Source organism: Tamandua tetradactyla, chromosome 24 (genome assembly GCF_023851605.1).
Source record: "Tamandua tetradactyla isolate mTamTet1 chromosome 24, mTamTet1.pri, whole genome shotgun sequence".
In the NCBI taxonomy this organism is placed as follows: domain Eukaryota; kingdom Metazoa; phylum Chordata; class Mammalia; order Pilosa; family Myrmecophagidae; genus Tamandua; species Tamandua tetradactyla.
The window spans coordinates 54,877,264-54,897,140 of record NC_135350.1 but is presented as its reverse complement, the minus strand read 5'-3'; the positions used below and the strand labels follow the sequence as shown (position 1 = coordinate 54,897,140).

At 37.2% G+C, this 19,877-nt stretch overlaps 1 long non-coding RNA gene across 1 annotated transcript; it reads right to left on the bottom strand.

Annotated features, from left to right (window-relative positions):
- Positions 1-10,779: 10,779 nt before the first annotated feature.
- LOC143668022 (uncharacterized) lies at positions 10,780-18,854 on the bottom strand. Its single transcript, XR_013168247.1, has 3 exons — positions 18,723-18,854; positions 14,451-14,534; positions 10,780-10,935 (listed from the first exon to the last, which is right to left on the bottom strand). It is a non-coding gene; the product is annotated as an uncharacterized LOC143668022 (long non-coding RNA).
- Between the last annotated feature and the right edge of the window lie 1,023 nt (positions 18,855-19,877).

Genomic DNA, 19,877 nt, shown 5'->3' with positions numbered 1-19,877 from the left:
ATGAAGTACCTAACCCCTAGCCATCAAAACCTCATAGTCTGGGAGTGAGACAAACCATCAGACCGCATTAGCATGGCGTGGTAATAAGTATAAATACGAGTTGCCATGGAACTATGTGGAAAACCACTTTCTTGTTTGAAATAGTTGGCAGCAGGAAAAAAAATGTCCTTTTCTCTCTTTGCCCCTTATGAGTATGACTCACTTCTGAAGAATGTTTGTCTTAGAGAAAGTCCATAAGATGAAAGCCCTTCAGCTTCTCTTTACCCTTCCCAGAACATCCATTTGCTGAAGGTCTAGTTACTGTCTGAGGCTGAATAAAAGAAGCCATAGATGTATGTGGAGCACAGGGAGATAGGTGGAAATAAGGGGATTGGGAACTAAGAGGCCATGGGGAAATTCAGAACAGCTGTGGTCTTCCTTAACAACTGGGATATTATGTAAAGTGCTAAACTCAGCTGTTTCTTCCTTAAAGCAAGGGGTTCTTAACAAAACGGGCTTTAAGGATTCAGGCAAACTGTGAAATAGAATGAAAAAAAATGCATGCATTTTTCTAGAGAGAGTACATAAAACTACTATTTAAAAAAAAGAAAACTAGGTTACAATTGGGGGACAATTGAGAAGAGGGGGTGAAGCTTTCAGGGCTCTCTTTAAGAAAAATAATAAAAATTACAAAATATATAATTATTTATGTAAGTGGTCATTATTTAGAATGAGAACATATTTCTACTAATACTTTCATTAATACCTGATATACCTCTATAGTGCTCTTTCCCAAACTTTTTTTAGCTGTTTACTCTTTGGTCATTTATTAATGTGATAGCTGCAGTTTCACCCTACTTAATATCACTGAGTTTAATTGCCCTAGTTTGTAGATGACGTCAGTGTACAGAGGAGGTTCCCATAGTGTAGAATTCAAAGTGCTGCTTGTGATTAACTTCATTTGCTGCTCTGAGAATGCCCATATTTGTAAGGCAGCGCAGAAAAACCTACACTTCTTTCAGGATCAAAATGATTGAAAAATTAATAACACTTGGCATTCACTTTTTCTATTATTCAGGTACTGTTCTAGATGCTTTTCATATGTAACTCATATTAAGCCACACCATGACTCTATAAGTTTGATATCGTTATGATGGTCTATGATGAGGACACTAACCCCTCAGGAAGAGTAATTAGTGTTGCCCAAAGCACACAGCTACTAAGTGGATGAGATGGGATTTAGACTCAGTCAGGCTGACTCTAAAGACTGTGTCCCTAACCCCTATTGTCTACTGTTTTATAAACCTCAGTTTGAAACAGGGATGAATATGCTGCACATTTCTCAGGCATCCAGTTCTCACGTTGCCCTGGGTTTCACACTGGGGTGTGAATGAATAAGGGATTGTAGAAACTTCAGTTACAAGGGGAGATAGGTTTAAAAGAGCAGGTGCTTATGCCCCACTTTGCATCTGAACTGAGGGGAAGGACAGCACAAGATGCCCTAATCCAGCACGCGGTGGCTGCAGTAGAGAGGAAATGGCAGTGGGTATGTTCAGTCAGAGACGGCACTATTCACCAAGACCTACGGGTGTCATCTCAACAGGAGCCACTGGGACAGTAACTAACAAGCCCAGCAGCAGATGCCTGTCTACTTCCAAGAGCAGGAGGGAGTTGGTACATCAGCATCAAAAGCAACAGGAACAGAAGCCAACCTCCGAATACATGCCGATCCCATTCATGGAAGGAAGAAGAGGAGTGACACATCAGAATAAATAGTTGCACATTTCAGTAGATGTAATACACCAATGTCTCTATCTCCCATTTCCACAAATTTTCTAATGATGCTTTTTTGCTTTTGAAAAGAACTAAATAACTTTTGACTTGGAAAATTTCACATTGTAAATCTCTTACCTTCTGATAACAACTCCTGCAGAGCTAACACTCTTGGAAATGCATTTTCAAGATCAATGGAAAGAAACTGCTTTACGAATGGTACGTACTACGTAGATCTGCATCGAGGGTTAGTTTTAGGATTTGAAGAGTTGGTGTAGAATAAATTACCACTGTAGACACCTAAGAAGTAACATCTTTGAATGAATAATCTTTTGTTCATGCCATCACATAAATTGAGCAATTACAGTATCACTTAGAAGAATGTGGAAGACAGTATACACAACAAAGTTGGGAATTCCAAAGGAGCTTTTGTCAGTTAGAATCCCTGAAAGTCAGACTCTCTCTCTGCATGCAAAGGAGTACAGATTCTTTCTCATCTGCTTCTAATCCGTTGATCTCTTTATGGTTTCATTGTTCATTCTACTGATTGTACTGGAAACAAGTTTCACTTCAGATATAATAGTTAATGCCAGACAAGAGAGAAAGAAGTGGGTGTGGTGCTGTAGTTAACTATAATGACGAGAACGTTGGTGTTAGTTTCTATTTACAGCAGTTGTTAAACGTTCCTCTCTTCAAATTGCTATTTTCACACAGCAAATTTAAATCTCCCAGGCAACAGGGTAAGCAAATGGGATTAGAACTTTAAGGAATTTCCGGTGCTAGTCCAATATGTAATGACTAACAGAACACCTTCTTTACCTTGAAGTGCCACTACTTACCAGTGAGAATATGAAAGTAAACGTTACAAGGGAAACCTGTGGTGCTCAGTGTGGGAAGACGGTCAAATAAAAGATTTATGCTAAATGATCCTACCTATGGGGCAAAAGGGATGAAGTGTGAATTGGGGACCAAAAGATGTTTATCTGAATCGAAACAGTTTTATTACAAAGAACTTGTCAGGAAAACATTTCCCCATACCTCATGACAAACAAAATTGATGGTGAGAATGGAAAGTGTTTGGATTTGAGAACAAAAACTCATAAGCTGTGATTTGAAAGCTTGGCTTCTAATTTATTGTGTGACTGAGACAATTGCTATTGCGTTTAGCCCCTTGGGTTCTTCTTTGGAGGCATTCGGCCCAGGTCCTTGAGGAAGCACTTGCAGGCTACCATAGATTCAGACCCACACAGTGCAAGGTGGAGGTCGGGTTGGAAACAGTAGGAGGAGGTTGAGCAAGAAGAGGCTAGAAAGAGACTCACAGTGCAGTTCCGTGTACCCTTACTTTGTCTGCTCTTGCATTACTGTGGCTGGTATTTGGGTTTCTTCCTCCTGTGGACACTAAGTTCTTTGGGTGTAGGAACTATTGTTTACAACAACCGACTGGACTTCCTCCAGGCCTGTATGTACACAGCCCCTTTATGTTTAATGTGTCAGTGTTGCTAGGAAAATGTGGGTGATTTTATCCTAATACAGTTTGCCTGCTGATTTGAATAAGTTTTACCTACTGATGACAGGCAGATTATAGATTGAGGCAGTGAAAAGCATGGAGCCAAATAAGGAAAAGAGATTGCAGCAGTCTAGATGCTCAAGAGAGTAAGCTTGTTGAGCAATCATTCTGTCTGGTGAGCAAGGGTATAGGGCTATATCTGAAATTTTGGTGATTTTATTGAAATGCTCTTACATGTGGTAGTGTTGTGCTCTAACAATTTAGATGTTTGAATAACTTCAGTTCAACATCCAGTAAACAACATTTCTTATTGCTTGTGATCGAGACTCTTATGATATTGAGAATACTTACATAGTGAATGAAACATGATAAACAGTGAAGAGACTAGCCCTGAGCCATTTCTCTCCTAGCAATGAAAAATGTTCAACATATAACATATATGAGTTCAAATTCTGGTACATTAAAATTGCTTTTTCTTTTATACCAGAAAGCATCATCCTGATAGCTGTAATCCCTGGTTGTTGTTTATCTTTCTGATGACTATGTAATTATGTAATTCATTCAAGGTTTTATTCTGGACTAACAAGTGGATAACAAAGGTACTTCTATGTATTTTCATTATATTAATTAAAGCTATACATATGCACTGTTCACCTACTACTTGAAACCTTCTATAACCAAGGTAGAGGGGCAATAGAATATTTAAGAGCTGATTTTACCCTTAAGGAAATGATTGACACCTGAAAAATAAAATGACTAGCAGCTCCAGAAGGTCAACAATCCCTGGCAGACAAGGAATAGAAACACTGAATGATGTAAGAGGTCAAGGGAGGGTGAGATTCTCTGGCTGAGATGTTCAAGGATGACTTCCTGGAAGGGGTGGGGCTTGAATGGTCTTGATAAATGAGCACAAGTTGGGAAGTAAAGAGACTGCAAGGAAGTTTTTCAGGCAAGGGGAATAGAGTTTATTTCAGTAAGGATTCTTTGGAGAAATCCATTCTGATCTGAATCTAAAAGCAACCTCCCCCCCACCCCCCAACAAAACAAAACAAAACACAGAATTAGGAATTTATTAGCTCACACGCTGAGATGCCTAGGGATAGCTCCAGGTTCAGGTGTGGCTGGAGGCAAATGCCCAAACACGCTGTGCTTCGCTCTGTGTTGCCTTCACTCTCTGGAGCTTCTCTTCTGCAGCTGAGCCTGAAAGTTCCAGATTAATGTCCTGCCAACTCATCAATAACTGGAAGGGCACAAACACATATGTCCTAGGGTTGAGTCCCATTAACCTGACTTGGTACAAGCCTGTCCCTGAGCCAATCACTGTGACCAAGGTGACAGAATACTCAATTATTTGTTTACTGAGATCATGAGCCCCTGCTGGTTAAACTGGGAATGGGGAGTTAGTGCCATCTGAGCCTCCTCCGTGATGGGCTATGTCAGGTAGCCCTGCGAAGGAAGACCGGGGTGCTGCCCTGGCAGGAGAAATGGATGCCAGGAGCCAGAACCCACTATGTATAATTCAATATTCCGAAGTGGGAGAGAAGGCAAGGTTTATAGAGACTTAGATGTCCTTAGCTACGAGCACATATTATTCTCACGAAAACAAATTATTATAGATTCAGCTATTTGTCTTAATCTGTTTTTTAAATGATCCATCAACAGACTTTGAGAGCACTTAATCTACAAACCGTGTTTAATGCCCACCCTCCTCCCCCATCCCTGATTATTATCTTACGTACGACCATTAAAAAAAAAGTAAACTCTAAAATGGAACAAAGCAAGGGACATTCTCTGTTGTTCAGGACAGAGGATGAAGAAATATTTTCTTGGGAATTCCCCATGTTACAAATAGTACAGAAATTAAGTGACTGATTCATACATTCATTAACAATAGGGAGAATATTCTGAGATGTCATTCCCTTCCTAACCTCAGCAGGTCCTCCCAAATGCCTATTCTTACAAAACGTCTCTGACATTTCAGGGGTGTTCACCAGCATTTGTTTTTACTGAATGCTAATACGCCCATGACACAGCACTTTGTTTATGCACTATGGATGTTGGCATACTTTGTTTTTAAGCACAATCAATAACATGAAAGTAGCACTGAATGTTCAATTCAGGTGACATATCATTTTAGGCTTTTTCTTGTTCTTGTTTCAAATTCTGCTTTTTTAGAGGTTCGAATTTCAAACAAATTAGCCTACTAAAATATCAGTAGGCTGAAACCATGTTTGAGGATGTGTTTTCATAATGAATAACTGTGATTATTTTTCAAAAACCTTCCATACCTTAATTAAATGAGGTGTGTGGCTTTAGTGCACCCTGGCCCTAATTATGCAGTGAATGCTTTCCCTGAGGTGGATTTTTCAACACTTCTGGGCTCTAACTACCTTGATCACCTATTTCTGACCCAAAAATATTGCTTACAATTTTAGGAGCTTCTTAGACCTATTGCTCTCATCCAGGTACCCTGATTTAAAGACATCCGCTTTTCATCTTGAAAGTTGAATGAAAAGGTATTTTATTTTTCACTTCAGGTGTCTATTGAATAACATGCCCATGCTCATTTCATTTGTGTTTTTCTTTTGCAGACCTGGTCCCTGTCAACCTCAGGACAATAGAAGACACCTTAGAGAAAAGAGGACAATGACTCATCTCTCTCTCCCTGCTAGTTCTTTTGTTGGACAAAGGGATACTTTGGATCTTATTCACTATGAATAATGTTATCTGGTAAAACAACCAGCAAAATGTCCAGTGACACCCAAAGAATGTTGAACTGTATATTTAAAGCTGAACCAAAGCTTAGGGACACACCCCCTTAAGAATCTTGTTTTTCTCTGTCATTCATCAATTATTTCTTGGGTGCTTTCTACGTCCCAGGTACTTTATACACATTAGTTCGTTCCATTAGTGGTTTGGACAGTGCCCACAAATAGTAGGTACTAGCTCCATATTTGTTGAATATGAATAATACTGGCACTTATAATATGCCAGGAGCTTTGATTCTCACAACAACTCTGTACAGTATGTACCATTAGCTGCCTTGTACAAGTGAGGAAACTGAAGCCTACTGAGGTTTAGTAACTTGCAGAAGACCATGTAACTGGCAAGTGGTAGAGCCAGAATGACCACAGAGCTGGTGCTTTTATCTACTACATTATGCTACTTTATACCAATTTGGTAGTTATAATTGTTTTTTCCTATTTAAGAGATTAAGAAGTCAAGGAGATAGTGAATAAATTGCTCAAATACACGTAGGACAGAGCCTGGATGATCCTAGATTTGTCTGATTCTGAAACACCCAACTTTTATTGTGACATCACTATTGCCTCCCATACAGCATAAATCTCATTCATTCACTACCTCTTCTCCTAACTTCTGCTGCCTCTCCATCCCCATAGACATTCATCAGACATCATTTTATCACCATGGGATGAATGCAGTGACAACTACAAATAAAAGACTCACATTTTCAAGCCAGAAGTAGCTGCACAAAGATCCTGCAAAATTTCAGAATTCACTCACTATAATCTATCATCAGCTACATATTTTAAGCTTGATTATTGGATTTTTTGTAGTTCTCTGATTATTCCATGACCAATGTTCTGTCGAAATTGAAACGGGGGAGGAAAGCAAGTTTCTTAAGTTTCTTCAGCTTTTTACATTATTTATTCTCATTTTATATTTAATACTATTTCTGGAGATCACAAGATGACCCTATACTCATCCATTTTCCTCCATCTAGAAGGGTAGGTGCCAAGAGCTGATGCTTCGTAGAAAGACCTGTGCAAGATTATCTAACTATTTAATGTTATGTAGCAGCCCCTCTCAACTTCTTATTGCCCCTACATTTGCTAATTGTGAGAGTTGCCGCCATTTTTAAGCTCAAGATCCATCAAAAATCAACCATTAAAAATGATGGCTTCTGGCTGGCTCTACGTTTAATGTGTACTGCATGAAGCCTGAGATTCAAAATGGACTTCTAATAATGATAGCAAGCCATACCTCTCCTTGTCTACAGATTTACACAGGATTTTATTAGAAGGAATTATTAGAAACACTGATCACCAGCTCCACCACTTGAGAGTTAAAAATCTAATCTTATGCCCATATAGACAGAGACAAACGCAAGGGAACATAAGCAAACACAATCAAGTAATAGACTGGCGAGATCCTTATTCACTAAGAAGAACAAACATTTGTTTGGTGAGACAATCTTCCCAGTTCCTGAGAACCTGGAACCATCATTATTCCTGTTACCTGTGTAACCTCAGGCAGCATATTTCATGCTCCCTGGCTTCACAGTGTTCACTTATTAAAAGAAAGTATTTCAAAAAAGCATATGTGTTTGCAGGTGTCAGTCAAAATCTGGGAAATATTTGAAGGTTAAATCCAAATCCAAAGAGAAACCCCCATTTCTCCAATTGCAGCCTTTTCCAAGGTTGGGCAGATATCTCAAACACAGAATAATAAATCTGAGCTTATTATCTAACAATGGATCTAAAGCTTTCTTCAGGACACAGTCACGCAGTTCAGAAGGGTGGCACACTAAGTGGTTTAATGCTTTCTTGTTGTCATCTGGAAATTCTTAGTTTTTGAACATGGGGCCTTGCATTTTCATTTGGCAGTGGGCCCCGCAAAGTTGTAGTTAGTCCTTCCTGGAAGGATTGCAAACCTGAAGAAGAAGCAGTCCTGTTAAAGCTCCTCATGGGGACTTTGGAATGAAAAGGGCTACCATATGGATTTTTTCTGAGAAGTTTAATCATAAAATTGATTTCAAGGTATGCTAGGTACTTTGGGTAATGGCCAGGTTTTTGCCATTTTTCTTAAGGGGAGACAGACATAAGAAGTAGTTTGTCCATTTTTTCCTCCAGAATTCGGTGTTTCCCTAATAATCTTTATATTCTGAAGTGTGCAGTGATGTGATCTCACATCAAAGAAGAGCCCTAAAACAAAAAAAGTGAGCGTGTAAACTCGAGGTTGCTGCTTTTTTGTTGTAGTATAAGAGTCACATACCCCTTTTAAAGCTCAGAAGGGATCAGCAGCTCTTCTCTTCAAGTCTAGAATTATAAATAATTGAAATGGCTCGGTCCACTGGAAATGCAGAGAGACCCATATATATTTCCAGTTTTGACACCCTCACAAGCCCTACAGATAAACAAAGAAAAGAGGAACTCCTCTCTTACTGATCTGAAACAAACAGTACTCTCAGTGTCACTAAATAATGATCTGGAATGCTTTGGCCACCACCTAATAATTATCCAGTGTTAACAATTACATGGGAGACGGAAATTCTTCTTACAAGGCACTGACTAGATAAGAAACTCTGTGGGGTTTAGTGTCCAATTGTGTACCAGAAGGTTGGCCTGAAGTGTAGGCGGAAGCTTAGGTGATAACATTTGGAGACTTAGAGAAGTCCCGCTTACACCAAATTCTTACCTATCAACTTGATATGGTGCTTGCAATTCCACTAATGGGGTATCATTATTTTGGGTTGTAACTGCCTTCCTAAACATTCTATCTTCATACATTACAATCCCTAATAGATCCTTTATCTGCATGGTTGGAGGTACCCACAAAGAGGAAAACTAGTGAAGAACAAACTGAAAGAGAAAAGGAGGCTGTAGAAAAGATTTTTTTTTTCCTAATTTAGGACTCATAATTTTGCCTGAAACTAATCCCAATATATGACATGAATACCATTACAGAAGTAGCAGCTTTAGTTTCAACAACATAAATAATGATATAATAACAGTAAATATTTTTTAGTGCTGTTTTTGAGTGCAAGCATTTTTGTGTCACTTCATTTAATCCTCAAAATAACCCTATGGAGATAACTCTTTGTTTCAGTTCAAATGCTTTCAGCTTCAAAAGCTACATGGATTCAATTCAAAATTATTTAAATAATGAAAAAGATTTCTCATTTAAAATAGCAAGAAATGTAGAGTTGGAAAGTTGTACAGTCAATTAATTCAGCAGCTTGGTGAGGACATCAAAGACCTTTAAACTTTCCACTCTACCCTCCTGGCTGGTGCTAGCTTTTCATACAGGGCTGTCACCTGATGGTTACAAGATGGAGTAGCTGCTCCAAGATGGTAGCCTTACACAACACAAAGACCAGAAGACAGAACATGACCCATTTTAAGAATGAGGGAAAGCTCCCAGAAGCTGGTCTGCAGATTCAGCTCATGTGTTATTGGCTATAATTTCATGGCATGCCTCTTTCTACATCAGTCACTCTCACAGTGAATGGAATTTCCATGGCTGCTTTAAGCTAATCAAGATTTGCTTGGTGAGGCTGGTAAAGGGTCCAGCCTCTTCAGTAGGTAAGGATGCCCAAAACCTGAACCACTTAGGAGCTATGTTTTCAAGGAAGAAGGCGGGGAATAGAGTTTTGCATAGACAATCAACTGTGTCTGCCACAGATTTAATTGTCCCATATAACAAGTGAGAACACAGAAGCTCAGCAAGTCATATACTTGCTCCAGGACACACAGCTGGCAGATGATGAAACCAGGATAGAGCCTTGACTGTTGAACTCTAAAGGTCATACTTTCATGCTTGTCAGTACACGTTCGTATACATTCCATTTCTACATACATATTCACCTATGCTCACATTCAAATACATTCCAGATCTTTGAAAAATAACTTTTTAAAAATTTAGCACCAATGTATCACTATCATAAGCTTAACAAAAAAATCCAGAATGCTCTTTTTATACCTGACCTATAATAGCAAATAAACAGCATTTTGTTTAGGACGTATACTCTTTCCAGTCATGTAAGCAAGCTCTACAATCCGGTTAAAATTTGCTGGGAAACTTTAGTTTGAAAGAATTACTGTAGTCATGAAAAGAAGTGCCCAAATCTCTGAGAATAAGGTCAGCCCATGAGGGTTCAGGGGAATCAAGAAGAGTTATACGTATTTAATGCTTACAGTGTTAATAACATAGTGAACTATCTGACAACTTGATGATACTTCCTTAAGATAATCTTTTCTCTTACAATCTCATGGAAACTGTAATTCCTAAGCTACTCAATTTATGTCAAAGATAAGTTCTAGATTTTCTGCTGCCAGTCTTTTTTTAAGAATATATGGGCTTTTGAAGCCGAATAAAAGAAATTATTTCTTGCAGAAAGTAGAGAGAAATAATTGGTTAGGAAAAAATACACATACATCCTATATTTGTTTTCCTGGTAACTATTTAATTATTTTAAAACAGAGGGAATGGTGATAACTTACCAAAATTCTTTAAGTTGACATAGTTACTTGTCAGTAGGTTTAATATAGGTACATTAAAATTCTTGGATGATTGCTTCTACCCTATTGCAAAAAGGAAATGTTCTTTCAACTGTACATGGAAAGCTTCAATGGAAATTAACAGCTGAAAATTAAATCTGAAACCACTTCTTGGCGGTATTCTATGAGAAGAAACTGAAATTGGTAAGGAAGCTAAAAACCCTTATTCCAATGAAATTTTAAAAATGAACGTGACTAAGAAATTAGTAAGAGGGAAATTTGGTTTTAGTTTCATTTTCCTTCACCTTTGTTTTCTTTTCCAATCCACCTCCACTCCCATTCTTTATGTTTCATGGTAATGGTGGAGACAAAAACTAAGGAATCATGATTCTTCTGCTCTTCAAATGGAGACATAGTTAGGCCAGGCAAGAATGGCTAGAAAGGAGATAAAAATAGAGATAACTTTTAACACTAAGCCTATATATTAAGGTTATCAGCGGATCAATCCATTTGTTTTTCCCTAAGAATTGTTAGGATATTTTGTTGGTATATAAAAAGAGATTAAATTCCAGGTCTATTCAGTAGGAAAAACATGTTTACCAATTAAGTGAATTATTGATCATCAGGATCATTTTGAATATAAAGAAAAAAACTTGCATTATTAATAAATGTGTCACATTTTGTCATAATTACAAAAAAATTTAATAACTACTCTAAACAATTACTTGTCAGTTTATGATTTTTGAGGTGTTTTATATTCAGATCACAAAGAAGAAAAATGATAAAGAAATGTAACTGGTTAAGATTTTATTGGGTGTAGCGAATCCAAGAATATTGTTTTATACTCTCTCAGAAGCTAAAGGTGACATCTGGGAAACATGAAAAGTAGATGACCAACCAGAACTTGTTTTTGATCCCTGAAACTTCTCAAAGAAAGAGAAAATTAGATCAGATAATTATTTCTTCCTAGGAAACTTGGCACTAAAATGTCAATGAAGAAACGGTAGATAGTGACAGAAAATGGACCTCTAATTTGGCCTTTATAATAGGAGGAAATCAAAGAAACTGAAGTTCCTTTTTCTCATTATTAAATTTTATTGTTCCATTACACCTAGGAGGTTATAAGATCTTGCTTAATAAGTGAATGAATCAGTTACAAGAATGGAATGTATAAACGTCTCTAGAAGCAGTAATTAAGATTTTTTAAAGGGTTTTTAAAGGAACACTTTAGCATGCTATGGTGATGAAAGAGATGCTTCTGGAATTTAATTAAATTCTTGCACTGAAATTTACATAAAATTATAATATGACTTCAGTCCAGCGAAGGTTAATGAAATGGTGTTGGGTCAGGGACGTCCAGAAACACAGAAAGATATTGTTGCTAATTGCAAGCTTATGCTCCATTCTCTAACCGGTTCCCATTTACTGATCCAATTTCCTGTTCAGTGGAGTGTGTGACTTGCCATATAACCCATGGAATGTGATCCAGGAAGAGTCTACATACCTAACCCTCCTAAATGAGTGAGTCAGACAAAGCATCCACGGCAATCTACAAAGAGTCAAAGTATGGAAACTACCATTGTTGAAATATTACCTACTTAGATGTAATAGCTTGGCAATGCAGAGAATCAAGCAAATAAATAATGTATATTTTATAAATTTTGAATATTTTTATTGTGGTTTTTACTCGATACTAGTTATTAATTAATTAACATTAGGACATACTTGAGTATAACCAACCATCTTATCATTACTTCGATATAGATAGCAACCTAATTGAAATGTTAGTTCTTTTTCAGCAGTTGTAATTTCTCTGTTACGTTTATTTTCATATACATAGGTATGTTGCCTGAGTCACTCCTTCAAGGACACATGGTCCCAGAATGTGCTGTCCTTTGTCCAGGTCCCTACTGTTGTACAAATAACAGAGGCCACATTAACTAACTGCTGCAGACACATACACACTGATGCAGCTTTGCAAACCAAAAGCATAAGAAAACTGTCAACAGTAATTACACAACGCAAGAGTTCAAGACTTACTCTGGAATCACACCATGATGGATTTGCCACCACCTCAAAGTAAGTCTTAGGCAAAAGCTAAGCCATTGGATGGAAGGAAGTTAAATTAACGATTGGTTGAAATGAGCGAAAAGTCACATAACTGGCTTGGAATGGCATAGTGTGGGTCCTACTTTGATTTTAATACAGCAAAGACTATTTATTACTCATTCATCCAGTCAACTATGTGCAAGACACCATGCTAGGTGCTGCAGGCAGAGTGGTGAATAAAATACACACTTATTCTTATGCTACTTACAGTCTAGCAGAAAAAAATAATACATTAACAATAAATTATACAATTCATTGAATAAAATTGTAATTGGTGCTGTAAAAGAGGTGTTATAGGTTGAAAGGATGTGTGTTGCAGTTTGCTTGAGTCAGCTATAGTTTTTGCCTCTTTTCCTAGAATCCTTACTAGTGTTGCCTCCTTTTGTTCTCATAAGTGTTCCAGTTTGGATGATAGAATATGTGATTACTTTAATAATAGGTCACATTTAATAATAGGTCATATTACTTAGTCTGAAAAACTTTTCTCAGAGAGTAAATTTTCAACTGAAACATAAGGATGAAAGGAGGTACCAAGAGAAGGGTGTGGTGGAATGAAGGGAAGACAAGAAGGGCAGATGAAGCCCAGCCCATTTCAAGAATTTAAGGGCAGACAGTAAATAGGAAATGGTCTAATAAGACAAGGAGGCAGAGCCTGAGAGCCTTATTCGTCATTTTATAGGTTTAGGACCTAGAGCCACAGGAAGCCAGTGAATCATAATAATAGTAATTACTATCTTTAAAATATAGTATCTAGGATGGTACAATAACTATGTTATGCACTTTAGAGATATAAAGTCACTTAGTTGCCCAAAAGCCACTTGAAATAGGTGGCATTATAGCTCCATTTTTCACATTTGAAAACTGAGGCACAAAAACTTAAGGCAACCACGCTTCCAGCCAGGCAGACTGGCTTCCAAGTCCTTGCTCTGTGAATCAGGAAAGTTACAGTATCACATTTGACAGTTTATTTCCTGAACAACTTAATTGAGCCCTCAAACCCCAAAGCTCTGAAATGCTTTCTAAACAAATTACAAGGGTGAAATGTTGAATTTGCTTTTGTTTTCTCCTCATCAGGATAAAACTCCTACTCTCAGAACAGTAAAGGATGATCCTGTTTGTGTTTACAAATTAAAAAAAAACAACAAGGGTATACACATATACCAATATAAGAAAAGAAATTAGCTGAATGGAAACATAAATTACTAAGTGGTTGTATCTGAAGATTTGTTGGAATGAGGGGCTGGGAGGGAAGGGAATTTATTTTTCATTCTGAACAGCCAATGTTTTCCTGGAGTACATTTATTTTAACAGTAAAAATAAAAAAGGAACTGTCAAGACCCCCAACATACCTGCTTGTTAAGAAACATACGATGTTTTTATAACCAAAGAGAGCTACTTGTAAGAAAGGTTTCACTGATATCAGCCTTCACCTGTGAGAATGTAGTCATGGGAAAAGACATCAAACAAACCATACGGTATGTTTGTTTGAACAAGAAATTAGGGATGTGCTCATAGCAAGGTTCTGGACGTTCTGACAATAAGTATAACCGTGTTCATTCCTGGTAATGAGAGGAGCTCCTTGAAAGGAATCTAATGCTACCAAAGCCAACAGATAATGTAATTCTGCCTCAAGGTGATTTGCAGGTTATATAGACTGATGTCAAACAAAAATCAAGCAAAAGCCCAGGATATTTGGACGGGGTTTTAGTACAGTGCTATACATCCCATAATTTATAAACACAGTTTTAATTAATTAGCTAGCCAGCTAGATATCAAAAGATAGGTAGTTAGAGATAGATGGTTAGCTGATAGAGTTCAATTATCAATGGTCTTCAAAGTACCTTTTATTTACAATGTTGGACTCGGTGTGTACACTGCTGCTTTTATGGAACCATGGTAGTGACTTTTAGATCACAATGTCTTTCCTGTAAAAAAAAGAGAATTGTCTTTTTCCTAAATGAAGTTTTCAGGACCTCTCTCCTCTAGCATTTGCTTAACTGAGCAATCACATTGAAATTACTCCATGCTTTACATACAATCTTGGATTTATATTTGTGTCCATTTGAAGTTTGGGGACTTCCGTAACATTCACATAAGTGTTCTTTCTTGGAATAAAACTTCTGAGCAGTAACTACATGCGCAACATGCTGTGATGATAAAAGTATATTGATTACACTTAATGGAAATGATGCTATAAAAGTTGCAGTCTGTAACGGAAACTATTATTTCCAGCAAAGTTTGACAACTTCTGACAGTTTTGAATTCCAGGGATTCTCAGGTCCTATGTTGCACTGGTCCCTATATTTAAAATGTGTTCTCTTTTATATGAAATTATTACTTTATGATGTTAATTCTGCAAAGGACAAATGTCATTAGGATATTCCATTTAATTAAAAATTATATGCAATTGATGGTGTGGCTGTATTTCTGTATCCTGGGATTGGTATGCCATCCTGCACATTTTAGAAACTTATAAATATTGAGATGTTTCTCTTGTTCAATGATATTTTGTTAGGCTTTACAGTAACAATAATCTTGATTCTCTTTGCATTCATATCACATTGTTCCTAATGTTATTACAATATTTATAACATTTCTTTTTGGTCAATTTCTTATGTTTCTGCCTCCCACTCTAAGTTTTTCGAGAGTTAAGGTTTATTATTATTGTTATCATTATTGGAACTTATTAAAGTGTCTCCAGCACTGAAGAATGGTGTCCAACATGTATTAAGTTCTCCATACAAGTGTTAATGAATGAATGATTGATGAATGCATGAGTTGTTATGGATATACAGTGGTTTGGGCTGAGTCCTTTGATTTAAATAATTATTTAATTAATCAGTTGTTGTTTTAGAGCAAAAAAATATAAAAACTGCACTATTACACTTCTTATTCTGCCTCTTCTGATGGAATGAAGCTGGTTAAAAGAACGACCAACAGGCAGGGTGGTATAAGAATAAGGAATGTAGATAAAAGGAATGTCATATGAAATAATTTAAAAGGAGTAACTAAAAGTGGGCCATTTTTCAAGCAACTGGAAAACAGTAGAGAGGAGGAAGAAACATTTGCTAGCAATAGCAGATAAAATAATACATGAAAACTACTTCATCTTTTCTGTAGAAGCCTGTTTCATCTTGCAGCAGAAAAGAACAATTACATCTACTCTTCAGAGCCTAGGACAGAGATATAAATAGCAAAATTACCAAAACTCAGAAAAAACAAACAAACAAACAAAAAATCACTAAACTGAAACTTCCTGCAGAAGTTAACAGCATAAATATGTTTCTAAAAATGGCTCCAGTATTTTCTTCACCGTTGAGCAGTCGCAGTTAGTTCACAGTGACCACAGATGGCGCATACCCAGCTAGTACAGCAGTCCCTGGGACTACTTGCCACTTTGCGTGAGTCCTGGTTATTGAATCCTTCAGTTCCATGTCTGCACACCTTCGATGGTCAAGAAGTGGGAAGAGATAGTATAAAAAAGGCTTTATGGCAGCATATTGAGAGATTGACTGTTTGAGAGCTTATAAGGATTTTTTAATATATCAAGAGTTCTTGCAATGAGGGGAAAAAGTGAAATAGCTTGCATATGATTTCTAATGAATAAAATAAAAGCAGGTGATTATCTTCAGATATACTTCTCTTCAATATGCTTATAAAACACACAAAAAAATCATTTGGATTTTTCTGAAAAGCACTAACATGAATCTCTATCTTATCTCCTATTTTCAAATTAATGCGTATTTGGTCTGAAATATGTAGAATGATCAGAAAGGGACTTTGGAAAAAGTGTTTTCTTCTGAATATGACATAGTTTTACATCTGCAAAATATGGATGAACACTAAGGCTTGAGCTTTGTGAACATACTACCCTGTCATCACAGAAGAAATTGAGAAGTGGCAGAAATCTAAGAACGAACACTCCCCAAGTTAGGGAACAAGGCAAAGATGTCTCTCACAACTCCTGTTCAACAGTTGTCTGAAAGTCCTAGCTAGTGCAATAAGGCAAGCAAAATAAATAAAAGACATACAGACTGGAAAAGAAGAACTAAAATGTCCTCTATTTCCAGGAGACAAATGACATATTCTATGTATTTTCTCTCTCTATTCAATATGGTTATCTCAAATTTTGCTTCAACCCACTTATTTGACTTTCAACCATGTCTAATGGGAGTCTTGTAATTGTTAGCATATTTAGACATTTTTTGGTTTGCATGATATTTCTCTATCTCATTTTTCTGTTGTTTCATATTTTTCACTTGTTTTATTAGATTATGTCCTTATATTTTTCTATAGCACAAAATACTCAAGTATAATATTCTCTTCTGTAGATTGCACTTTCTTTCTGCCTGGGCTCATAATAATTTTGTACTCCATGGTAAATTTGCACAGTTACCATGCCATATATTTTTTTAATCTTCTTCATGCTTAAATTATGCAGTGTTGGAGCACTAAGTGGCTTTTAGTACTTATACCTAGTATTTGTTCAAATATTCTTAGATTTTGAAAAATGACAACCTAAAATAACAAATTTCTATTCTATATTCAAGATACTTTCCAAAGCTATATAGAAATGCAATGGACTTAAGTTTAATATTCTTCACTCAACTAAACAATCAATTAAATTCATTGAACTTTTTCCCTCCACAGACAAATCAACTCAGAGAAAGTGGTCCATCTAATTGTCTCAGTTGAGGACTATTGCACCTAGAAGTAGGAGTAAGTTTGTTTTCTCTGCACTTGGACTCAGCAAGTGTGGCATGGAATTAATTTCTCCATGCATACGAAGTGGATTAGAATCCAGAAAATTTAAAGAAGAGAGAATCAGGAAAAGCAGGCTCTCCTTTGCAGCACTATCACAGTGCTTAAATGCTTTCTTATTAAAGTTTTTGTTGCTGTAATTGGAAGCTTTAAAAAGTTTGCTATCTAGGGAGGGCCATGGTGGCTCAGCAGGCAGAGTTCTCACCTGCCATGCCAGAGACCTGGGTTCGATTTCTGATGTCTGCCCGTGCAAAAAAAAAAAAAGTTAGCTGTCTAGACATAATGACAATCTGTATGTATGTATGTGTACATGCAAGTGCGTACACACACACAAGCAGCCTCATTTCTTCCCCTTCCTTATTCTTCCTTGTACCATCTTAACTCAGCTCCAAAACTGAGTGAGGTTACAATAATAATGCCCCCCAAATATGTCCACATCCAAATGCATGGAACCTGTGAAGATGCCACCCTATATGGCAAAAGGGACTTTACAGATGACTTTTAGGTTAAGATGAGACTGAAATGAGGAGATTGTCCTTGTTAACATGGGTGGATTGAATGTAATTATATGAATCCTCAAAAGCAGAGAATCTTTTCTGGCTGTGGTCAGAGAGATATGTAATGACAGAAGAAGGGTCAGAAAGGATGGGACAAAGGTCAGTGAGATATGTGACATGAAAGGAACTCTATCCTCTATGACTAAATTTGAAGGTGGAGGGAGGGATTGTGGGGATCTTCTAGAAATTGGAGATGACCCTCAATTGAAATGTAGGGAAGAAATGGGTACCTTAGGTCTACAACCCCAAGGAACTGAATTCTGCTGACAATACAAATGTGCAAGGAAATATATGCTCCCCAAGAGCCTACAGAAAGAAATGCAGCCTGCCAGCAATCTGGATTTAACCCAATGAAACTCACGTCAGACATATGACCTCCAGACCTGTAAAATAACACATTTGTATTGTTTAAGCCACTATTTTTGCATTTTGTTAAAGCAACAGTAGATATTAATACAATGAGATATGTAAACAAGAAAATTCTGTACTGTCCAAAACAAGGGCAGCTCTGCTCGCATCTGCCCTATTTCAATGGCTGGTCCATGAGCCAAACTCTAGTTCCAGTCCGTAAATGAGTGGCCTGTGGTCAGATCCTTAAAGGTCACTGCAGACTATTACCGAATAGCCCAGGTAAAAGGGATGGCTGCTGGTGCCATCGCTGTGAGACATTATGCAATGTGTTTAGTCCAGCATTGTCTCTCAAATATGTGTGCCAGCTGATGTGGTTATGCTCAACACCAGACTACATGTCACTGAGCGATAAATTTAGGTACAAATAACTTGGCTTTTTCTTACCTGCTGTGCTTCCAAAGGAGCTGGCTTCAGCATTCTTTTGCTTCCTCTTTCTTACAAATGTTGAAGTTTAGGATTCTAAGAACTGTGAACCCAGATAGTACAAAGATCCATTAGATTTTAATTCTGCACCCTTCTGGTCTGAGGAAAAGGAGAAAACCCAAATGTTAAGAATACCAGGAATACACCAAAACATCCCTGTGATGCCCCAAGAATCTGATGTCTCTGGAAAGAGTAACTTTTACATGATAGGCACAGAGTGTGGTGGTGGATAAGTGATGGGCTGTGGGACCTGATGTCTGGGTGGGAATCTCAGATCTGTAAATAGTTTAGTGACAGACTAATTTTACTGAGAAAATTAGTTATTATCTCTTTTACTTAGGAATAGGTTATTAAACAGATTAAATGACTTAATGCATGTAAAATAATTAAAACAGTGACTGGCACAGAATAAGTGCTCAATAGATGTCAATTTTTTTTCAATTAGATATTCAATGCATTGAACTGGGTAGACTGATGCCACCCTTTCTGTTTTTGTAAATAGGAAATCAAGTGACTAATTTCTCTAATCATATTTATTACTAAATTACTACTAGGGTGTGCATCAAGTCTAAGTAGAGATGAATAATAAGACATTTACATTGGAGTGGCCTCTTTAATTTCCTAAGTCATCTGACTGCACAAGGCAATAGGAAAGAGAGCATCCAGAGAACAAAATAATCTTCTAAAAATTGCCCACTTCCCTGCAGCTCTGCTCACAGCTTAGTAGAAGTAGATCAGGCAGGTGGCAAGCCATACGAACGACTGGAAGAGTGAGGGACTTTCTGCCTCAAACCCTTCTCATTGGCCTGAAACTCTATTAATGGACATTCCTTTGGCAGCAGAAGGCTTGCCAGGTTTCTAGGACCCTTATAAAAGGGTAGGGAGGCAAAGGAATAGAAATAAATGGCTTGAAAAGTGTCAGTTGATATTTTGTATCAAAAGCTTTCAAGACATGAGGAAAGGCACAATATATATTTTTTAATGTAGTTTTCATTTTTAACAAAGTTATTCATACACATCATTTATGTCACATAGTTATTGGAGGCTTTTTAACCACTCCCAAATTTCTTGCACCCAAGAGGCAACCATTTTCATCTTGTTCGACTGTTTTTGTAT